The sequence below is a fragment of the Podarcis gaigeae genome (assembly GCF_964106915.1).
Source record: "Podarcis gaigeae genome assembly, chromosome: 15".
NCBI lineage: Eukaryota > Metazoa > Chordata > Lepidosauria > Squamata > Lacertidae > Podarcis > Podarcis gaigeae.
The window spans coordinates 13,375,345-13,396,036 of record NC_139692.1 but is presented as its reverse complement, the minus strand read 5'-3'; the positions used below and the strand labels follow the sequence as shown (position 1 = coordinate 13,396,036).

Genomic DNA, 20,692 nt, shown 5'->3' with positions numbered 1-20,692 from the left:
ACAACCTTCACAGCTGGAAGAGGCCCCGGTCTTCTCAGGAACAGCCTCCAAATCTACCCAGAAGGTGGCAAAACTTGACTGTGTGAGGCGTCGGAAAGGAGCCGGACTGGTGTGAGGTATCTGTTCTCAGTTCCGGAGCCATAAATCCTGGGCTGATAGGGTAGCCAGATGTGAAAGAGGGCAAGGATGCACCTGCTGAAATTCCATCTTCTACACGGCTATGGAAAGGCCACGTTGGTCCATATGTGTGTCGGGAGGGGAGGGGTCCCTACAAAATCCACATGCCTTTATCAGGACCAACCTGAAAGAAGAAAATTGCACAAGGAAGTGAAGGCTTATACAGAAATGAAAGGAGGTAATTCAGTGCAATGCTTTGCATGCAAAAAGTCCCAGATGGAAGGGATAGGAATGTGTCCAGTCTGAAACCTTGAGATTCTTCTTGCACCCCCTGCCCTCTGCAGGCCTATTATGGGGTGGGGGGAGACCCTCACCTTGGGAGTGACAATATGGTAGTCTGCGGCTCCTGTACGCCCCCTGTGACTGCAAAATGAAGGTGCTTGTGGAAGACTCATTATGAGGGGGCTTCCTGAGTCCCTAAGCATGCAGGAACATGGCTTGTTCTCTGGCAAGTAAATTGCAGTTTAGCAGCTAAGGATTTTTATAACTGGACTGGGATACAAATTGAACTTTCAGGTTGCAATCCTAAAAAAAAAAAAAAATTACTTAGGAGTAAGACCCAATGAGATAGGTGACTATGTCAATTTTGGTTTCTCTGTTGGAACAGGAGTGGTAAACCTGATTTTAAGAAAATTTATTAAATTAAATTAATTTGGTTCAATTTGGAAAATTCATATTAAAAATGGGGGCGGGGATCTGATTTCTCGCAGTTTTCCAACCTTAAATTCAGTTCCCCATATGCCCATATCGGTGTGAAATTCTTTTTAAAAAGTCCTAATGAAAATACATCAGTATTCTATTCCAATTTCTTCTGATACACACTTTTTTGCCAGCAATCTTGACCAATAAACATGTTTTTTGCCCGCAATTTCCCCGAATGTATGATATTTTTGCACGATATTTTCCCTAATATATGCATTTTTATGCACACTTTACCCTGGTACATGCATTTTCCTACATGTTACTTGGTTGGAAAACTGCATTTTGAAATTCAAAAAAGTGTAACTTTCAAAGATGACTGCATTTTGGTACAGTATTATTACCGGATGAGAAAATTATTTCTATCTCTAGAAGTAAATATGCAAAGAATTGTGCTGGCACTAGAGTTACAAAGGTGGGTGCTAATATCTGGAGAATGGCAAATATAGTAACTCATATTAGCAATGCTCTAGGGGTGTTCACACATTACATTTAATGAGCATACAGTCCGTTTACCTGTGCACACAATAACCTATAGCTAAGTTGCACAAAAAGTGTACACTCTTTCACAGAAACATTTGTACAAGTGTAGAGGTCTTCTACCTGTGTTCACTGTGAACATGTGAGCAGCCTTTTTATCTATCTATCATCTATCTATCTATCTATCTATCTATCTATCTATCATCTATCTATCTATCTATCTATCTATCTATCTATCTATCTATATCTATCTATCTATCTATCTAGAGTTTATATTCCATCCTTCTTCCTGAAGTAGCCAAAGGTGGAAAACATACCCAGATATTTTTTTAAAAAAAATTCTTAAAAAATTCTAAAAACAATTAAAGTTAAAAACATTATTCCATCCAGTGATCTCAGGATTGCCAGAAATGGTATTCTTCTGCTACCAAATGACCGGGTAAAGAAGAATGTTTTCTAATTCCTCCTGAAAGTTAGTCATGATGGACTCAGGCTTACCACACTAAGAAGGGCATTCCAAAACTGGGGAACCATCACTGAAAAGACCCTGCTATGGGTCAACACCAACCAGGCAGCCCCCTAGGGGCAGCACCACCAAGAAGAAGAAATGGGCAGGTTTGGGGGACTCGTGTTGTTTTTTTATGTGTTTGTTTTAACCAGAAACAGATTCCCGAAAAATGTTTCATGTGCCTGGTAAATAGGAACAATTGGAACACATTGTATTTGCAAACCATGACAATTATTAGAAGGTATAGCCATACCGTTTAGCTGACTCTGAACACCTATATGATACGTGCTGTGTTGGTCAAAGAGTGGGAGAACTTCAGAGAGAGAGAGAGAGAGAGAGAGAGAGAGAGAGAGAGAGAGCGCCATGAGTAACTCTCTGCAGAGCTGTCTGGACCGAATGAGGTTTTTTCCGGAGGTAAAATTACAGGCAGAGTTCTAATTGGGATCATAAATAAAGAGAGAGAAATGTGTCAGTCTAAGACATTTGGGGAGTGTGGGGCGGGGGGGGGTGTCTTTCAGCATAAACATCATGGAAAGTTAGGTCTACATTAAAAAAAAAAATCAGAATGGCCAAGCAGAGCCTTAAGAAGACTCCCTGGAAAAGACCCTGATGTTGGGAAAGATGGAGGGCACAAGGAGAAGGGGACGACAGAGGACGAGATGGTTGGATAGTGTCTTCGAAGCTACAAACATGAGTCTGACCAAACTGCGGGAGGCAGTGGAAGACAGAAGTGCCTGGCGTGCTTTGGTCCATGGGGTCACGAAGAGTCGGACACGACCAAGCGACTAAACAACAGCAACAAATCTGGCAGTCCAGCCACAGGTCCATTGGCATTATTTAGTATTTACACTGGACTTTTTTGGCCAAGTTTCAGCACCAACTGTTGTCATAACATAATAAAACATTAAATAAAACATTAAACACTAAGGAACTTCCCTATACAGGGTTGCCTTCAGATGTCTTCTAAAGGTTGTATAGCTACTTATCTTTTCGGCTCGGGGGGGGGGGTTCACATAACTCCATACCCTCCAACATTTCTCCAATGAAAACAGGAACGTCCTAAGGAAAAGCAAGGCATTCCAGGATCAAATCAGAAACTGTCCCTGGAAAAGTAAGCAAAAACCCAGCACCCAAAGTCCATTCCAGGGGTGGCTCTACCATTGGGCTCTGCCTCAGGCGACCGATCCTTAGGGAAGCAGCAGAAGCAGTGCAGCCACTTCTGGCTTTTTCTCCTAAGCCCCCAGCCCTTCCCCTCTGCTGCCATATGGCCTCTCCTGCACCACCTAATCTGGCCTGCTGTCTCAGGTGTGGTGGGGGATGCTATCCCTTGTTGAAATAAGATTTGACTGCAGTGCAGTTGGCTTCGGACAAGAGAGATGGAAGGGAATGCAGAGATGGGAGGGAATGCATAAGGCAAAATGTCTTGGACCGGCCCTGGTGCAATCTTAATGCCACATCTGGCTAGGCTGCCAGGGGCCATATAGACCATAGCCTGGCCTTTCAGATACATTGCAGCTACCGCAGTATATTTCAGGGATGGGGAATCTCTTGGCTCTCCACATGTTGGCAGACTCCAGACCCCATCAGCCACAACAACCCCAGCCACCACAACCAGTGGTCTAGAATGAAGGGAGTTGTAGTCCAACAGCATCTGGAGGAGCACAAGTTATCCATCCCTGGACTAGAGGCAGGTAACATTCACATCAAAGTAAGGGAGGCCAGGTTGTGGCTGTTCCCTATAGGGTTGTCACATGTCTGGAATTTCCCGGGCATAGCCAGAATACTGGAGTCAGAAGCAGTGTCTGGGTGAAAATTGCAAAAAAAAAATAATGTCCGGGAAAATTTGGACGTATGGCAACCCATGTTGACAGTGTCGTTTGGGGTGATTTTCCTTAAAAGTAGCTCAAAAACTTATAATTTTCTCTCTCTCTTTTGCGATTTTGCCAAAGAAGCTCAACAATTTTGGGCAAAACTTTAAAAAAAAACACTCAACAACTTTGGCCAAAAGAAAAAAAAAAAAAGACAACAGAACTTTTGTGTCCAGATTTTCACTTTTCAAAATATGGCAACCTTAAATTAGAAGCTTTCCCAGACTTTGCCTGTAACATTCCCACTGCAGGGTGTGTGTTTGTAAATGACGTCATCTGCTTCAAATCATATTTTACTGGAGACAAATGGCCAGGCTCATGCCAGAGAACTCTGCTGGTTAGGGCCTGATCAAAGACTTTAGGATTGGGCTCAAGATCAATGGGAAGGAGACAGAGAGAGAAGGAATCAGCTTTATTGCCTTCAGATGGTCATTAGCTGCAGGTGGAAGAAGGCATCTCCCTCACACCTGTTGTGTTGGCCCAGTCATGGAGTTGGCATCAGCAGACCCAGCCAAGACACTAATGATTCCAGGCTGCCTTTCATCTAGGAAATGCAGGGCCGACCTGACAGAGTGCCCTGATAGCCTCTTTTCTTGCCTCTTATACATATGGCCATTATTTGAGCATGCACTTACTTAAAACATCCATGCGTATGCCAGGCAGCCCGCTACAGTGCCCAAATTTTAAGGCAAATGTGATGACCACAACAGGGAATGGCAGTGATCCATTACACAGGTTCCTTTTCAATTACAGCTGATTGACAAAGCTTCAACAGAAGTCCTTTACACTTCTACATTAAGGATTCTTTAGGGCTTTGAAGAAATGTTCTATCTCTGAGATTCCTGCATCTCTTCATCAAAAATACCCTTTCTCCGGATAACCGGTGCTTGTGGAGACAACCTGAAACTTCTTTCCCAACCTTCTCTTTCAGCTTTCCCCTATGGGTGTGAGCGGTGCTTTTTTGGGGTGGGTATGCAGGGATACGCATACCCCTACCTAAACATTTTGTGAATCTAAGTTTGGCCTCATTGAGGGGCAGCATTTCAATATGAGTGGGAAAATGTTGTTGTTGTTTAGTCGTGTCTGACTCTTCGTGACCCCATGGACCAGAGCACGCCAGGCACTTCTGTCTTCCACTGCCTCCCGCAGTTTAGTCAAACTCATGCTGGTAGCTTCGAGAACACTATCCAACGATCTCGTCCTCTGTGGTCCCCTTCTCCTTGTGCCCTCCATCTTTCCCAACATCAGGGTCTTTACCAGGGAGTCTTCTCTTCTCATGAGGTGGCCAAAGTATTGGAGCCTCAGCTTCAGGATCTGTCCTTCCAGTGAGCACTCAGGGCTGATTTCCTTCAGAATGGAGAGGTTTGATCTTCTTGCAGTCCATGGGACTCTCAAGAGTCTCCTCCAGTCCATAATTCAAAAACATCAATTCTTCGGCGATCAGCCTTCTTTATGGTCCAGATCTTACTTCCGTACATCACTACTGGGAAAACCAGAGCTTTAACTAGACGGACCTTTGTTGGCAAGGTGATGTCTCTGCTTTTTAAGATGCTGTCTAGGTTTGTCATTGCTTTTCTCCCAAGAAGCAGGCGTCTTTTAATTTCGTGGCTGCTCTCACCATCCCCTAAACACTGTTCTGGGGGGGAGCACTGGGTGTGAGAGTAGGGCAAGGAGAGATTTTTCAAACATTCATGAATAATCTGTACTTATGTTTATAGTCAGCTGGGCTGGGCTGGTGCCAACAATGTGGACTTTTAATGCTGCTGAGTTCATGAGCGCAAAAAGCACTCAAAAATTAGTTGCATACCTAGTTATGCACTGTTTGTCTATGCTTATTAAACAGCTGTTTTGTGTGGCTTTTATCATACGCGTTTGTTGTGTCAACAGTGAATGCGTTACAGATTGATTTTCATTTTAAATATGTATATATACTTCCAAGCCTTACATTGCACTTCCAGTGGTTTCCCATCCAGGTCACTGACCAGACCTTCACTGGCTTAGCTTCGCAAAAACAATAGTCTGATTTGCACATAATGCTAAGCCGAGCCCCAGCTTAGTGTGAACAAGCAAACATGTAGCTCCTGCCCTCTCAACTTGCTGCTGTGCTGTACTGAGCTAAGCCATGGTGTGTCATCCAAACCCAGACTCATGCTTCAACTGACCATGAGCTGGAACTAAAGTTTGACCTTCAATTTGCATCTTGTGGTTTTTCTGGAAGAGGTAAACCACAAGGCCAGGTTCAGATGACATGCTAAGGCATACCACGTATTTGCACAGCAGCAAAAGAACCTATCATAGCTTCCTCCATAACCATCATAGCTTCCTCCACAAAATCCCAGGAACTGTAGCTTGTAAGGCGTTCCAGTTACAGATAGGTAGCCGTGTTGGTCTGCCATAGTCAAAACAAAAAAAAAAATCCTTCCAGTAGCACCTTAAAGACCAACTAAGTTAGTTCTTGCATGCACACGAAAGCTCATACCAAGAACTAACTTAGTTGGTCTTTAAGGTGCTACTGGAAGGAATTTTTTTTGTTTTGTAAGGGGTTATTATTGATACCCCACCCATCTGACTGGGTTTCCCCAGCCACTCTGGGCGGCTTCCACCAAAATATTAAAATACAATAATTCATCAAATATTAAAAGCTTTCCTGCACAGGGATGCCTTCAGATGTCTCCTAAAAGTCAGATAGTTGTTTATTTCTTTGACATCTGGTGGGAGGGTGTTCCACAGGGTGGGCGCCACTACCGAGAAGGCCCTCTGCCTGGTTCCCTGTAACCTCACTTCTCACAGGGAGGGAACTACCACAAGACCCTCAGTGCTGGACCTCAGCGTCTGGGTTGAACGATGGGGGTGGAGACGCTCCTTCAGGTATACTGGGCCGAGACCGTTTAGGGCTTTAAAGGTCAGCACCAACACTTTGAATTGTGCCCAGAAATGTATTGGGAGACAATGTAGGTCTTTCAGGACCAGTGTTATATGGTCTCGGCAGCCACTCCCAGTCACCAGTCTAGCTGCCGCATTCTGGATTAGTTGTAGTTTCCGGGTCACCTTCAAAGGTAGTCCCATGTAGAGTGCATTGCAGTAGTCCAAGCAGGAGATAACTAAAGCATGCACCACTCTGGTGGGACAGTCCGCAGGCAGATAGGGTCTCAGCCTGCGTACCAGATGGAGCTGGTAGACAGCCGCCCTGGACACAGAATTGACCTGTGCAAAATGAGACCCTAGCAGACTTCAGTTCCCAGTTTTCTTTGGGAGAAGCCATGACTATTAAAGTTGTATAGGAGTGCTTTAAATGGGTGGTGTGGGTGTTCAATATCCATGACACATCAAAGACCATGCAGGGGTCCAAAACGGAACTCATTGTTGGCCAATTATGGCAGCAGTGGCCAATGTGAGGACACTCCAGCTCTTCTTCAACTCCAGTTCCCATGGGCCTCATCCAGCATAGCCAATGGTTGGAGATGGTGGAAGTTGTCCCCCAACAACATCACTATTGGCTTTCTCAGCCCTAGGAACCACAAGGTTCTCTTGTATGTGCGCAGGAGTCAAGTAGCCAAGGAGAATCTCCTCCGAGAGTTTCCCAGGAAGCATCTTTGTTCAATTTCATCTTAAGACAAGGGGCAGCAGGAAGAAACCGCTATTTCTTTTTCTCCCCTGGAGAAAAAACATGGGTCTCATCTTCCTAGTTGCGGCAAAGGTTAGCCTCTGACCCCTGCCAGACACAAGGAAGGTGTCTGCACTGAAAGGCAAGCTTGTGTGGAGCAGCCGAATGAATAAAGCCATGGGAGAAGGAGGGGGGGTGCTTTATCCAAAACACATGTTTTTTGCCACTATTCTAGTTATCTGGAATATTTCCTGCATGTTTGTTGCCGTGGTAACTGGCCCAGCATGAAAGACCTATTTACTAGGCCCTAGGATAAGAAACAGCCATGTGTTGTCAATTTTAGAGCTCTCTTTCTCTCCCCCCAACACCCCTGTCTCTCTCTCTCCCCCCTCTTATACAGTCCCCCTCTGCTGTATACCCGGATGGTACGGAGCCTAAAAACCCAAGACGAGAACCATCCCTCCTGCTCGCATCATTCCCAAGTAATTTTGTTTTCTCCTTGAGTGAGGTTTTCTTGGCTCCGCATGGAGAACGACTGGGCAAAGAGCCATGGTGGGCTGGGGGGGGGGGTTCTGCTTTGAAGGAAACGTTAAGAAAAAGTGTCTGGTGCCTTAGAGGCGTGATTTGAACAGGAGAGGCTCTGAGACTGGACAAGAATTCACCGACAGAGCAGGAGGTAAGTCAGCACTTCAGCTTTCAGAAGGGGAAGCCGCTGAGTTAGCTGAGGTGAATTCGTCCCCTCTTCCTTCTTTCTCTTTCTCTTTCTCTTTCTCTCTCTCTCTCTCTTTGCACCTTCTTTCCCCGGTTACCTCAGGGTGGTCAACCTGAGCTGAAGCTCTTTCACCTTGCTGCTTTCTCGCTCCCTCTTTTTTTCCTTCCTGTGAAGCGAGCAGCCTGTCGACAAGCAAACCTGTAGGAAAATATTTGCTCTTCAAACTGCGACAGGAGAGCTGCACTGAGCTGCCTTTCTTACGCTCCAGTTCAGAAGAGCGAAAGGGGAGACATTGATGAGAGCATTGAGATTGTGTGGTCGGAGCCTCTCCGTACAACGACAGAAAGATGTAGTCCCCGAGGGACCATGAGACCCTCTCATAAGGGCTCTGGGGACGCAGAATTGATGGTGGCCTGTTTTACAGTCTATGCCTCCGCATGTTCTTTCTGTGAGAAAGTCTTGCAGCTCTACGAGGGATTCCTCCAGTCACCAAGAGGCTCTGTTCATACTAAACGTAATGTGTCATATGCTGGACAGAGCCCCAAGCTTCTGTCTGCCGTTTAGGATTCAGAGAAGTCGCTTCTGGTTGTCCCTGAGGACAGATCTGCTGCCTGAAGTCAGACAGGTGCAAGCTCGTTTGAGATACTTCAGTAATTAAAACCAGTCCAGGTAATTTGCCTGAATTAATTATCCTAATAAAAGACAAATGTCTCCTCTTCTTTTTCTTCGATGTCTCTTTGCTGGACAAATCAGAGAGTGCCTAGAGGTGTGGGTGAGCTGAGGGGAAGAAAGTATGATCTGTCTTTCCACAGGTGTTGCCAAGACACTCCTTGGGAATGTTTGCTTCCCAGAGCTGTGGGATCTCTGGTGCAGTATTGCCTTTGATATATGAAGGATGATGGGTTGTGTTGCGATGTATGCAGTTACAGCTGTGTGAGCATTCCAAGTAGAGGTGAATAGGAAAAGGATACATTGTAATGGCGTGTCAGTGGTTCTTACCTGTGCCCAGGTGTGTGCAGTATCTGAGCACAAAACTTTGCTGCTTTGGGATCCATAATAATGCCTGAACATCAAACCAGCTGATGTAGGCATACCTCTGGTTGACTGACACATCCGTTTCCTATATTTCATAAGGTGTAGCAAGCGGGGCTGGATGGTTAGGAGTTTGGGTTTTGTTTCTTCTTATTTTTGTCCAAATGCTCTCTGTTTAGATCAGAGTAGGAAGCTAGTCCATTTAGCTCGGTTACATCTACATCAGGGATGGCCAACGTGGTGTTCTGCAGAGATTGTTGGAACTCCCATCATCCCTGAGCATTGGCCATGCTGCTTGGGGCAGCTGAGAATTGTAGGCATGGAGAAAAGCTTAAACTTCCACATATTGCACATTTTTTCATTCCTGCCATAAATTCAACAATGTATGGAGGGCAACACTTTAGCTACCCTTAGTCTCCACTGGCTGTTAGCAGTTCATCAGCATTTCAGACAAAGAACTTGCTCAGCTCTACCTGAATATGACAGGGGTGGAACACAGGATCTTCTGCATATAAAGCATTTACTCTACCACCTTGGTCCCTTCCCAAGGATGCACATGGCAAACCTCAAAAATTACACATCCTAGGTATGTTATGGCAAAGGGAGCCCACAGCATCATGTATCTGCTCCAACATATAGATGTTAAGATAGGACTGTTCACCCCTACTATTTTGTGCCTTCCCTCTGCTCAGCTTTCCTCTAAAGCAGTAGAAGTCAGCACAGTATGAGACAGGATATTGGATAGGGTGAACTTGCACAAAAGACCTGAGAACTCTTTCTCACATCGTTTAATGTACACATTTCCATTGTAATTGCACATATACATCTGCATAAACTCTGCAGTGCTGCATGCATAGAATTTCCTGCAGAAATACATGTTGCTGTATGGATTCCTGACACTGCCACCATCCATGATTTCAAAAACCAAACCATGCAATATAATTCTAGTCCTCAAGGAAATTGAAATAATATTTTAAACCATGTGCTCTATCTGCCAGAGGCTCCAGTGTTCAAATGATAGAGTTTCAGTTCTTGTCTTTACCTGTTCACGTATCCCACAACTCACGACTGACCCGTTCCTTGCCTCCTGCCACCCTACTGCTGCTTGCCCCAAATAGTTTATGTTTTGCAAAAAAAAGGTAAGGCATGGGGCTCAGAAGAAAGTTGAGCCCATGCTTTACCTTCATACTTCACACCAAATGAACAATATGATTATAATAAGGAAGCACGTTTACAAAAACTAAAAAGATTGTTTATTTACATGATTGAACTCAAGATGTGGGGTAGATGCCATTATTTCTTCCTGATTTAGAACCTGATTTCTAGAACACATTCGCTACTTTCTCAACCCCAACAAGTACCCCGGGATCAACAAGAGTTGGTGTGCTCAACACAGAAGTTGTGAGACTGCATCTATTGAAGTCTGGCACATTATAGAAATGTGGGGAAGAAATATAGCTCAATGGTACAATGGCACATGCTTTGCATTTAAGAGGTCCCAGATTCACCCCCTGGCATCTCCATGTAGGCAGAGGCTGGGGAAGACCCCTGTCTGGAACCCTGGAGAGCTGCTGCTGATCATTTTAGATCATAGATGGGGAACCCTCTAGCCCTCCAGATGTTGGTGGACTCCAGCCCCCTCCGTCAGCATGGTCCATGGTCAGATATGGTGATCCTATGACATCTGGAGGGCTACAGGTTCTTAATCCCTGGTGCAGACCATACTGAGCTAGAAGAACCAATGGTCTGACTCTGTTTCAGGCAGCATCCTATGTTCCTGGATATATTCTATGGGGCACAGCCATCCAGCCCACTCAATGGCAGCATTATAGTCAACTTGACCATGTGTTCATATTCCAACATGCTTTCCATCTACCCCCAGTGCATACAGATCATTCTCCCATGCCCCTGGCAGAAATATCACACATTGAACAACTGTATGGCAGACTGAAACCCTCTCCCATTGCTGAATCTGCATGCAAGGAAAGGCTTTGCCTGGTTTCTGCCTTTCATGCAGAGGTAAAAGCCGCAGCAGTCTTGCTGGTGGGGAGAAGCAACCCTGTTCAGTTAGTAGGCTGCATTTTTCACTAGCCTTGGCATTCTGTGAATTTGCTGAAAGTCCCAAGACGTGTTGAAATTCCATCAGAAATGGCTGGAATTGAAGGTTGGAGTGGGAAATGAAACATCTCTGATAGGAGGGCAAACTAGGTCACCACTGTGGTTCTCTCTAGCCTGTAGATTTGTGTTACAGACAGCTAGGCTCCCCTTTTGAAGCAAAGCATTCTTTCATATGGATGTGAAGTGACTGTTTCCATACCTTTGGCCAAAACAATACCTCCTGCCATCCCCTAAGAGCAAAAAATGCCAAGAACATTCATTCTGGCATGTGAACTATATGGCAACGGCAGAGCGCACTGTCATGAGCCAAGGAAAATACCTCCTGACATTCCCTTAGAAAAATAAAAGCCTAGGTTTCCTCGCAATATGAAATAACTTGAATATTAAAAACAAACAGAGGCCCAGTAACAGGGTCGAGATGCAAAGAGTAACTCCTCATACAACTGAAGTTTTGCATGCAAAGATGTGCCATGGCTATGGGAGCTTCACCCACATACAACCAGAAGTAAGTAGAAGGAAATATGATGGCACTGGCACTGGCCAGTAGGCAACCACAATACTAATACAACGGCCATCCACCCCACACACATGCTATTTCATCTGCAATACTTCTACTCCCTGGACAAATTGATCACTCAATCAATCCTTGAAGTGCTATCATGTATGCTGGATGGCAGGGCCTCACTTTTGCATGGCTGGAACTTAACTCCAGAACAGAGGTAAACCCGCACTGATTGATCTGCACACTTTGCCTTTGGCCCCATCCACCACTTACAAGAGGGCCCTGGAAAGGGAAAGCAATGGTTGGGTTGAAAAAGTTCCCCACCCCATGGGGACAGATAGAAGAGGACACCTTCATCCCAGTATGGCTCCCCTTTATCACATGCACAGCTCAACGAGACAACCCACGGACTGCATACCAATCAATATGGCTTACCTCAACCAACAATCCCACCCACCACCTTCACAAATGCAAACAAACCGCACTTCAGACTACAGACAACCAACCACACCCTGGGCCCCCCAATCCCTCTCACTATCAAGGAAAGGTAAGAAGTGAATAGAAAGAGAGCCTACCCAGTTGACACTGGCCAACCCCCCCCCAAAAAAACCCCCACATGTACGCTATACAAAACGCTATACACACCTCCTCTCCTCCCTTTCTTCTTCCCCGACTCCATACTGAATACAAAACTAATGTCTCATATATAATGCAAGTGATTTGTAGAAAAGTCTTTAATCCAGAAAAAAGAGACAAGGCACGTGCTTTGGTAAACCAAGAAAAGCTAATAATAATAATAATAATAATAATAATAATAATAATAATGTCCCCCACTTTAAACAACCTGCAGTGCTAAAAATGAAATACTTATTCTGAGAGCCAAATGGATGCATGGAAGATGAGCACCCTCAATTCCCCAAGCTTATCTTCCCCTCGCGACAGTTATCTTCCCACTCTTCTCAGAATCAGAGGCTGACTGAGCAAGGAGAAGTTCTGGTGATGGACTGTGGGAAGGCAGACCATGGGAACAGTGTGGGATCTTCTCAAATGCATACCCACTTTCCACAACACTGAGCCCCATCCCACATTTTGAACATGATGGGGGCAGACCTAGGCCTAAACCAAGGGATGGAGAACCTTTTTTTAGCCTGAGGACCACATTCTTCCATGAGCAACTTTCGGGGGGCCACATGCTAGTGGTGGGTGTGGTCAAAGGGTGTGACTTTCATCTTTGCTACATTCTGGCCATGCAGGTGCTAGAGGTTTGTATGCAAGTGCCCATATCTCTCTGTTCAGTCAGGAAGCAGGTATTATCACATTTCCAGTCAGGCATATTCCAGCCAGGCAAAAGCACTCAAGGAGTAGCTCAGAGTGGGGGGGGAACCTAGAGAGAGTTCTGAGGGCCAGAGAGATATTGAGGGCCGCAGGCTCCCCATTCCTGGCTTTCTGCAGACATCACTGGTAATTTGATCTTCAGTTTTCCTACACCAGATATGCATATGTAACCATAATATACCTGTAAATCCTTGCATTTCCCTTTGCCTTCAGTCTGCTGAGCTGAAGAGAGTTTTGTTGATGAAAAGCTGTGAAATGCCAGGGCCAGGTCACATGCCCCTTGCAAGGTGCTCTGCGTAAGGGTAACACTGCGGTTTGTTTTGGAGCAGCCATGGCATGTGCCAGTGGCCAGGGTGCCCAGACGACCAGGGCTATGTTTATAATAACAGTGTTATGTGTGTAGTAAGAGCAGCCTATAAAAGGCAATGCAGGCTGGTGGTTGTAGAGGAGAAATGTAAACATATAGCTGAAAGTTAGAGGCAGACCTGCTGGGCTATGAAGAAACTTGCTTGTGAGATAGAGATGGGATTGAGACTAGAGGAAGCCTAGCGTGCAGGCAGTTTAAGGAGGTCTCTGTCTGCCAAGCATAAAAACCTCAAAACCTGACAATATTAGGAGTCAGGTCACACAGCCCTTGGCTCTGTCCGTTTGGAATATTGCTGTGAAAACGACGACAGCCTTGTAGAAATTTCATAAAGCTTTTCTTGAAATCTGACAGAGGATTTGATTTTGCACCTTTAGTCTCCTGCCTTCAGATCCACAGCATTACACATTTTTTTACTTGGGTGCTATCAGCCGACAGTTAACATTTCTGTGTACTTGTCAAGGATATTTTCATAATATGGTGACCTGTCATGCCGTTTGCAGTCTGGTCCTCAGACCGCCATCATGTTGCACCAAAAAGACCCATTTAAGTTATTGAATGTGCCCCCAGTTTACAACTTTTCCATTCTAACTCAGAAGCATGGAACATTTAAGACTACAAAGTCAATGATTCAGTGTTGCGCTGAGCAAGAAAAGGAAAGAAAGGAACATGTGTGACACCACTCAGGGCCTAAATTAATTTAACCAAGTAACTGAGAAGGTATGGAAGTTGATTGCTTGGGGCCAGGGAAGTGGAATGCATCTTGTGTTTGGGCTATCATTTGTGTTATGCTGATTTTCTTGCAACAGTTTATTTTATTAAAGTTTTTTTTTGGATGGGGTAAAACACAGTTTGGAGGTGGAGGCAAGCATTGGATCCAGAAGCCTCTCTGAGCCATGAACACACATACAAGTGATGCGCCTCTGTGGCTAGTTATCACATGCCTAGAATTCTCCATCTGATCACCTGGACACTCACAGCTCCCACTCCCCTCGCTCAAGAATCTGCCTCTAAAATGCCAAGAATGAGCCCATCTCAAACAAGGGAGGAGGCTGGAGGCCACTATTCCTTTGCACAGGTGTCAAAGCAGAGTGCCTTGAGTGGGATCTCCCCAGATTGACAACACAACATTACATGGAGCAGCATCTGCCATCATTCCTGAGCGCGGAGCACAATGTGCGGCCCGGAGGCAATCCACAAGGTCAGAGCCCTGACCTCCAAAGACACAGCCCCACGGGCTGGAATGTGTTTCCACAGCAACCTGTTGGGTTTGGATTTCCCCACCCCACCCCAACCGCCTCACTTATCAAGGGGACAGTTTCTGTTTTGGCAGCTAATGGAGCAGCCTGGGAGTGTAACTGGATCCACAGCTGGAATTAAAGTAATGGCCTGGCTTGTTTAAGAAGTTTGATGGATGGGGAACCCCTTGGGGTGAGTGGAGGAGGGGGCTGGATACTCAAGGCCGAGTCTCGGGAGCTGGTGCTGAAAGCAGAAGGCCACCTGCCCTTGTTGCTCCAGAGCCCTCCTTCTAATTTGAGTCCCTCCTGAGTTGTTTGTGGTCTGGTGGGTGGTTAGATGCTAGCCGGAGAGATCTGATGAGTGGCAGAGCCAAGCTGTTTGCTTTAGCTTGGAGTACTGGCTCGCTCTTTGGTTTCCCCCCTTTCAAGTGGCAACTGAGGTTGTGTTGTGGGGAATGTGGGCAAACAAGGGTCCAGACAAAGAGGAAGCTGCCATCGAGCCTCAGCACGGCGGAAGGAGCTGCTTGTTCAGCATCTCATATTTCCAGTCAGGGCCTTTGCAGGTGATGAATTTATCTATATTCAGACATTTCAATGCCACACCCATGATAAATGAACCTCGCGGTGCCTGAAAGGTTGATTCTCCCTGGCTACTGCTATTGAGAATGCGCACTGTGCTAGTCCAGTGCTCCAATGTTGGGGGGAAATGCATAATGCTATCTGCAAGATCCTCCTCAATTTTAGTCCAATCCCAAAAGTGGTAGCCTTTTTAAAAACAGTAGCTGAGGAGGCCAGCGCAGAGGGGAAAGGGGCTGGGTCCCCTCTGTCCCTCCTTATGTTTAAGTCATATGCCTATTTTATGTATATTTGATCTTCCCGGGCTGCACCTTTTTGCATGTCATGGTCATGTGGCCTTACTCTTGTATATCCATAAGTGTGAGCATCTGTAAACACAGCATCTCTCTGGATTACAGCAGCCAGTTAAAGGTAAAGGTAAAGGCACCCCTGACCATTAGGTCCAGTCGTGACCGACTCTGGGGTTGTGTGCTCATTTCACTCTATAGGCCGAGGGAGCCGGCGTTTGTCCGCAGACAGCTTCCGGGTCATGTGGCCAGCATGACAAAGCTGCTTCTGGTGAACCAGAGCAGCGCACGGAAAAGCCGTTTACCTTCCCGCCAGAGCGGTACCTATTTATCTACTTGCACTTTTGACGTGCTTTCGAACTGCTCGGTTGGCAGGAAGAGTAGCCAGTAAGGTGTCACCAAAAACAAGAGCAAGTCAATTTTGCATAACATCTGCATATTGTAATGCACAGCCACAAGCTGACAAATAATGGGTTGCATCCAATACAGCACTAAGTTGACATCACTTAGCGGCATACTTGTCCCACCGGCAAAAGGTTTTGTGTGAGAGAAATGTTGTGGCGCAATAGAAGGCTGCTTGCAAACTGATTGTGACAGATTGTGCAAACTGTTGCACAATGACTTTCCACCAGTGCAGTTGATGTGATGGGTTCCTCCATTGCACAACTTTAAAACTCACCTGTCTGCTAGTGCATTGGCCCTTAATAACAATAAAACCAAATCCATTGCAGGTGAGGAGCTCTAGTTTCTCTGTACTCCAAGAGCCTGCAGCATTCAGGTCTAAGTACAGTTCAGCAGGAACGAGGGTCTTCTCACCAGGCTGAGTGGTTCGCAGCAACCAACTTTCACAGTGAGAAAATCAATACTGCACCTATGAGTTCAGGCCCTATGCAAGCCTCTGTCTCCCTTTGCTGTTGTGTGTGTCAGCCTGAAGGATGCTATGGGAAAGTCTCGGTCTTCTGTGGGAACCTCAGCGCAAAGCTCTGTCCCCCCACTTCCCAACCCCCCATGTTGTGTCCCGAAGAAGCACCTGGACCTGCGCCCCCATGAAGCAGAGAGTGGGGAGCTGTTGTCCTGCAAAAACTGCTCCCTCGGCCCTGTTTGCATGCAAAAGTCTTGCAGCAGGAGACTCTGTAGGCGTGGACCCAGCCCAGCCGACAGTGGGATTTGCATACATCAAAGCCGCAGACAAGGAGCCTCCCATGTGTTTGTCAGCCTGAGTTAGAGGTGATACGGGCCGGAGCTATTGTCTGCCCTTAAGCCACCCCTGAAAAGATCCACTTTCAATATCTGAAATAATTTCTCCCTCGGTTATTAAGAGACGAGTGGCGGCCACTTACTGAGAGGTCTCCAGCTGTGTAGCCAATGGGGTTTTCATGGCCTTTGGAAGCGAGGCCAGTCCTTTATGAGAAAAAATAGAGGTTTCCTGTGGGAAGAAAGGTTGGCCAGGGCGTATGTATGTCACTGTGGGTACTATGGACCTTGAGCAGGTTCTGTCACACTTGTCTTGCACTAAGGAGAGGCGTGCTGTCATTTCCCAGGCTTGTGGGCGATTCAGATGCATCGTGACCAAAACCAATATGAATCATAAATATAAGTTGTTTGTCTAGGGAACAGCCAGATGGCCCTAGTTTGAGGAGCTAGGCAAACTGATTCAGCCCTTCCAATGCCCAGAGAGGTGTAGGGTAGCTCAAACTGCCTGAGCCCACTTTGGGTTCCACAGAGCTGAAGGAAGCCCACATGAGACCACTGGGGGTTGCATCCCCTGCCTAGCTGACTCGGGGTGGGCATTTGCACATCGCCAAGAAAAGAGTGGTGGTACTGTGGTCTAAACCACTGAGCCTAGGGCTTGCCAATCAGAAGGTCGGTGGTTCAAGTCCCTGTGACGGGGTGAGCTTCTATTGCTCAGTCCCAGCTCCTGCCAACCTAGCAGTTCGAAAGCACATCAAAGTGCAAGTAGATAAATAGGTACCACTGTGGCGGGAAGGTTAACGGGTGTTTCTGTGCGCTGCTCTGGTTTCACCAGAAGCGGCTTAGTCATGCTGGCCACATGACCCAGAAAAACTACCTGCAGACAAACGTCAGCTCCCTTGGCCAGTAAAGCAAGATGAGCGCCGCAACCCCAGAGTCATTCGCAAATGGACTTAAATGTCTGGGGTCCTTTACCTTCTTTTTTTTTTAAAGAAGAGAGGGAGAGGGAAAGAGGATGCAGAGCTGCATAAAATTCACATCTGCGAATTTATGTGTATAGATGTGCAAATTTTGAAATAATGACTATGACTGAAATACCTTGCCCCAGAGCAAAGAACATGGAGACCAGCTGGCCTGTGTACCTGCTCAGAATGTTCTCCAGATACTAACTGTAAATTGGCAACTTGGGCCCAATTAGGTAGATCCACACCATTAAAAGCACTGTTATACCACTCAAACAGTCGTGGCTTGAGTTTGTTGAGGGTGTTGAGAGTTGTTAAGGCTCCCTCAGAGAGCTACAATTCCCAGCACCCTTAACAACTTGACAACAAACTTGGACCAGCCAGACAGTACTTCAAGTGAAAGATGCCTTCAGAGATGGAGCTGTGGTCTGTCATTTAGGATCCATGGACCTCCTAAGACATGGGTAGGCAAACTAAGGCCTGGGGGCCGGATCTGGCCCAATCGCCTTCTCAATCTGGCCCATGAACAGTCCAGGAATCAACGTGTCTTTACATGAGTAGAATGTGTGCTTTTATTTAAAATGCATCTCTGGGTTATTTGTGGGACATAGAAATTCGTTCATTTAAAAAAAAAAAATTCAAAATATAGTCCAGGCCCCCACAAGTTCTGAGGGACAGTGGACCAGAAATAAGCTAGGGTGTAAGTAACCAACATACAGCCCATAAACTGTATTTAATCCAGGAATTTATATACTGTATACATAAGTACATGTGTGTGTGTTTGTGTGTGTGTGTGTGTGTGTGTGTGTGTGAGAGAGAGAGAGAGAGAGAGAGAGAGAGAGAGAGAGAGAGAGAGTCAAGTGTCAAAATAATTTGAAAGGGCTTGGGTGCTTTGAATTTCAATTTGTGGGATAAGGCACCATATACTGTTTTTTCCTAAAGAGCAGAATATGTCAGGCCAGCTTTGGAAACGAACAGACTGGCGGTTGTGGCTAATGGCTAATGCTAAGCAGAACAGGAATTCCATCTTTGATTCTGTAACTGAATTACACCGGAATGCCCAGTCTCCCAATCCCCTTGGCAACCTGCTGCTGCTCCAACTGGGCAGTGGCTGACAGGTAAAGAATAGGAAGGAAGTGTGTTTCGGTGCAAAAAGGTTATCAGTCCGGTGCTGTGACAGTCAGCAGAAACCTGCCTTGGTCAGAGGCTATGCCAGAGACAAAGGGAAGATAGACCAGGAGTGAGGAGCTAGAGAATAAGGGAGGCCTGGAGGTGAGGCTTTGTTGCCATGGCTACCAGGATGCAAACACGGCTGGGCGCAAAGATGCCGGAGGCAAGGAGCAGCTTCTTAAGAAACCGTTTTTTGGTGTGTGTGGCCTTTTTGGCTGTGTAATGTGCCTGTTGAATAAATATTTCTCTTTCGCTACAATCCAGTGACACTTTCATTGTTTTTACTTCATAAACAAGAAGACTGAGTTTCTATAACTTTTGTTTGTTTGACTTGTCTCCTTCGCTGTGCTAAAGGCAATGGAAGGGAAAGAGCAGAACACTCTTATTTGGGACTGGGAAGTGTAATGCCATGTCAGCCTTCCCCAAGCTGGAGCCCTCCAGATGTTTCGGACAGCAGCTGGGCTGGCTGGAGCTGATGAGAGCTGTGGTCCAAAACATCTGTGTGGCACCAGGTTGCAGGAGGCGGTGCTATTCTAAGGCTGCTACAAGGGCCAAACAGAAAATTGACTTTGACGGTTTAGGGCCCTGAAATTGGGAAGCCGTTTTTAACTGTTTGGGAGTGATGTTTACCGCGCTTTGTACACAGAACATCATTTGACAGAGGAAGTTGAGCTAAAGGGAGAATGAATTTTAAAGACAGGTTGTCAGGATGCTCAGCAGGGAAGAGAGATCTGAAAGCCACAAAAGAGATGTCACTTCTGCACACATTACAATATGTTGTAAATAAATGCCAATTACATGTGCATTTGATGGATCATTGCAGTGCAGGTACAAACCTCTGGCTGATCTTGGTTTGAGGTTTGGCTAGGAGTCTCACAGCTTCTTTTCATGAATGTACTGCTTCATGTTATCTGTTAATCAGTACAGTGGTACCTCGGGTTAAGTACTTAATTCGTTCCAGAGGTATGTTCTTAACCTGAAACTGTTCTTAACCTGAAGCACCACTTTAGGTAAGGGGCCTCCGCTGCTGCTGCTGCGCCGCCGGAGCACGATTTCTGTTGTCATCCTGAAGCAAAGTTCTTAACCCGAGGTACTATTTCTGGGTTAGCGGAGTCTGCAACCTGAAGCGTATGTAACCTGAAGTATATGTAACCCGAGGTACCACTGTAATGGCTAGTGACCCTTGGGACTGGTAGGATGGAAGACCGGGAGACCACCAGTAGATGGCACTAGAATTGATGACAGGCAGATCTAACTAACTCAGGAATTGGTTCATTTCCCCCCCCCCCAATTATAATCCAGCCCCTTTGACATCTGGTGGCAGGGCGGGTGCCAAGTTACAGGGAACCAGGCAGAGGGCCTTCTCGGTAGTGGCACCCGCCCTGCGGAACGCCCTCCCACCAGATGTCAAAGAGAAAAACAACTACCAGACTTTTAGAAGACATCTGAAGGCAGCCCTGTTTAGGGAAGCTTTTAATGTTTAACAGACCACTGTATTTTAATACTTTGTTGGAAGCCGCCCAGAGTGGCTGGGGAAACCCAGCCAGATGGGCGGGGTATAAATAAATTATTATTATTATTATTATTATTATTATTATTATTATTATTATTATCCTTGTGATCCTTTCCAACCCTATGATTCTCTACCTCCCCAGCTTCTGGAGTCCTGCGCATCTCAACACATCCCATTTTCTTTATCAGTTTTGGTCACCTTTTCCAGCTCCTCCTCCCATTTTCTTTACCTCCAGTGGAGCACTCTCTCCCAACTATCTTTTATTGGTTTTCTTGCTTCTCAGTCCTCTGCCTCTTCTTTTTTTCCTGGGCTCTCCTGCTGGCTCTACCTCTCCATACCTAGAACTTCCTCCTAAC

The 20,692-nt window shown here is 46.0% G+C and overlaps 1 protein-coding gene across 1 annotated transcript in view; it reads left to right on the top strand.

The window, feature by feature from the left end:
- The first annotated feature begins 7,917 nt into the window (after positions 1-7,917).
- The window catches only part of CDON (cell adhesion associated, oncogene regulated), a 116,048-nt gene continuing 103,273 nt past the window's right edge, over positions 7,918-20,692 (top strand). The window contains exon 1 of the mRNA XM_083713443.1: positions 7,918-8,012. The gene's annotated coding sequence lies outside the window, so the exon portion shown is untranslated. The remainder of the gene's footprint in view (positions 8,013-20,692) is intronic.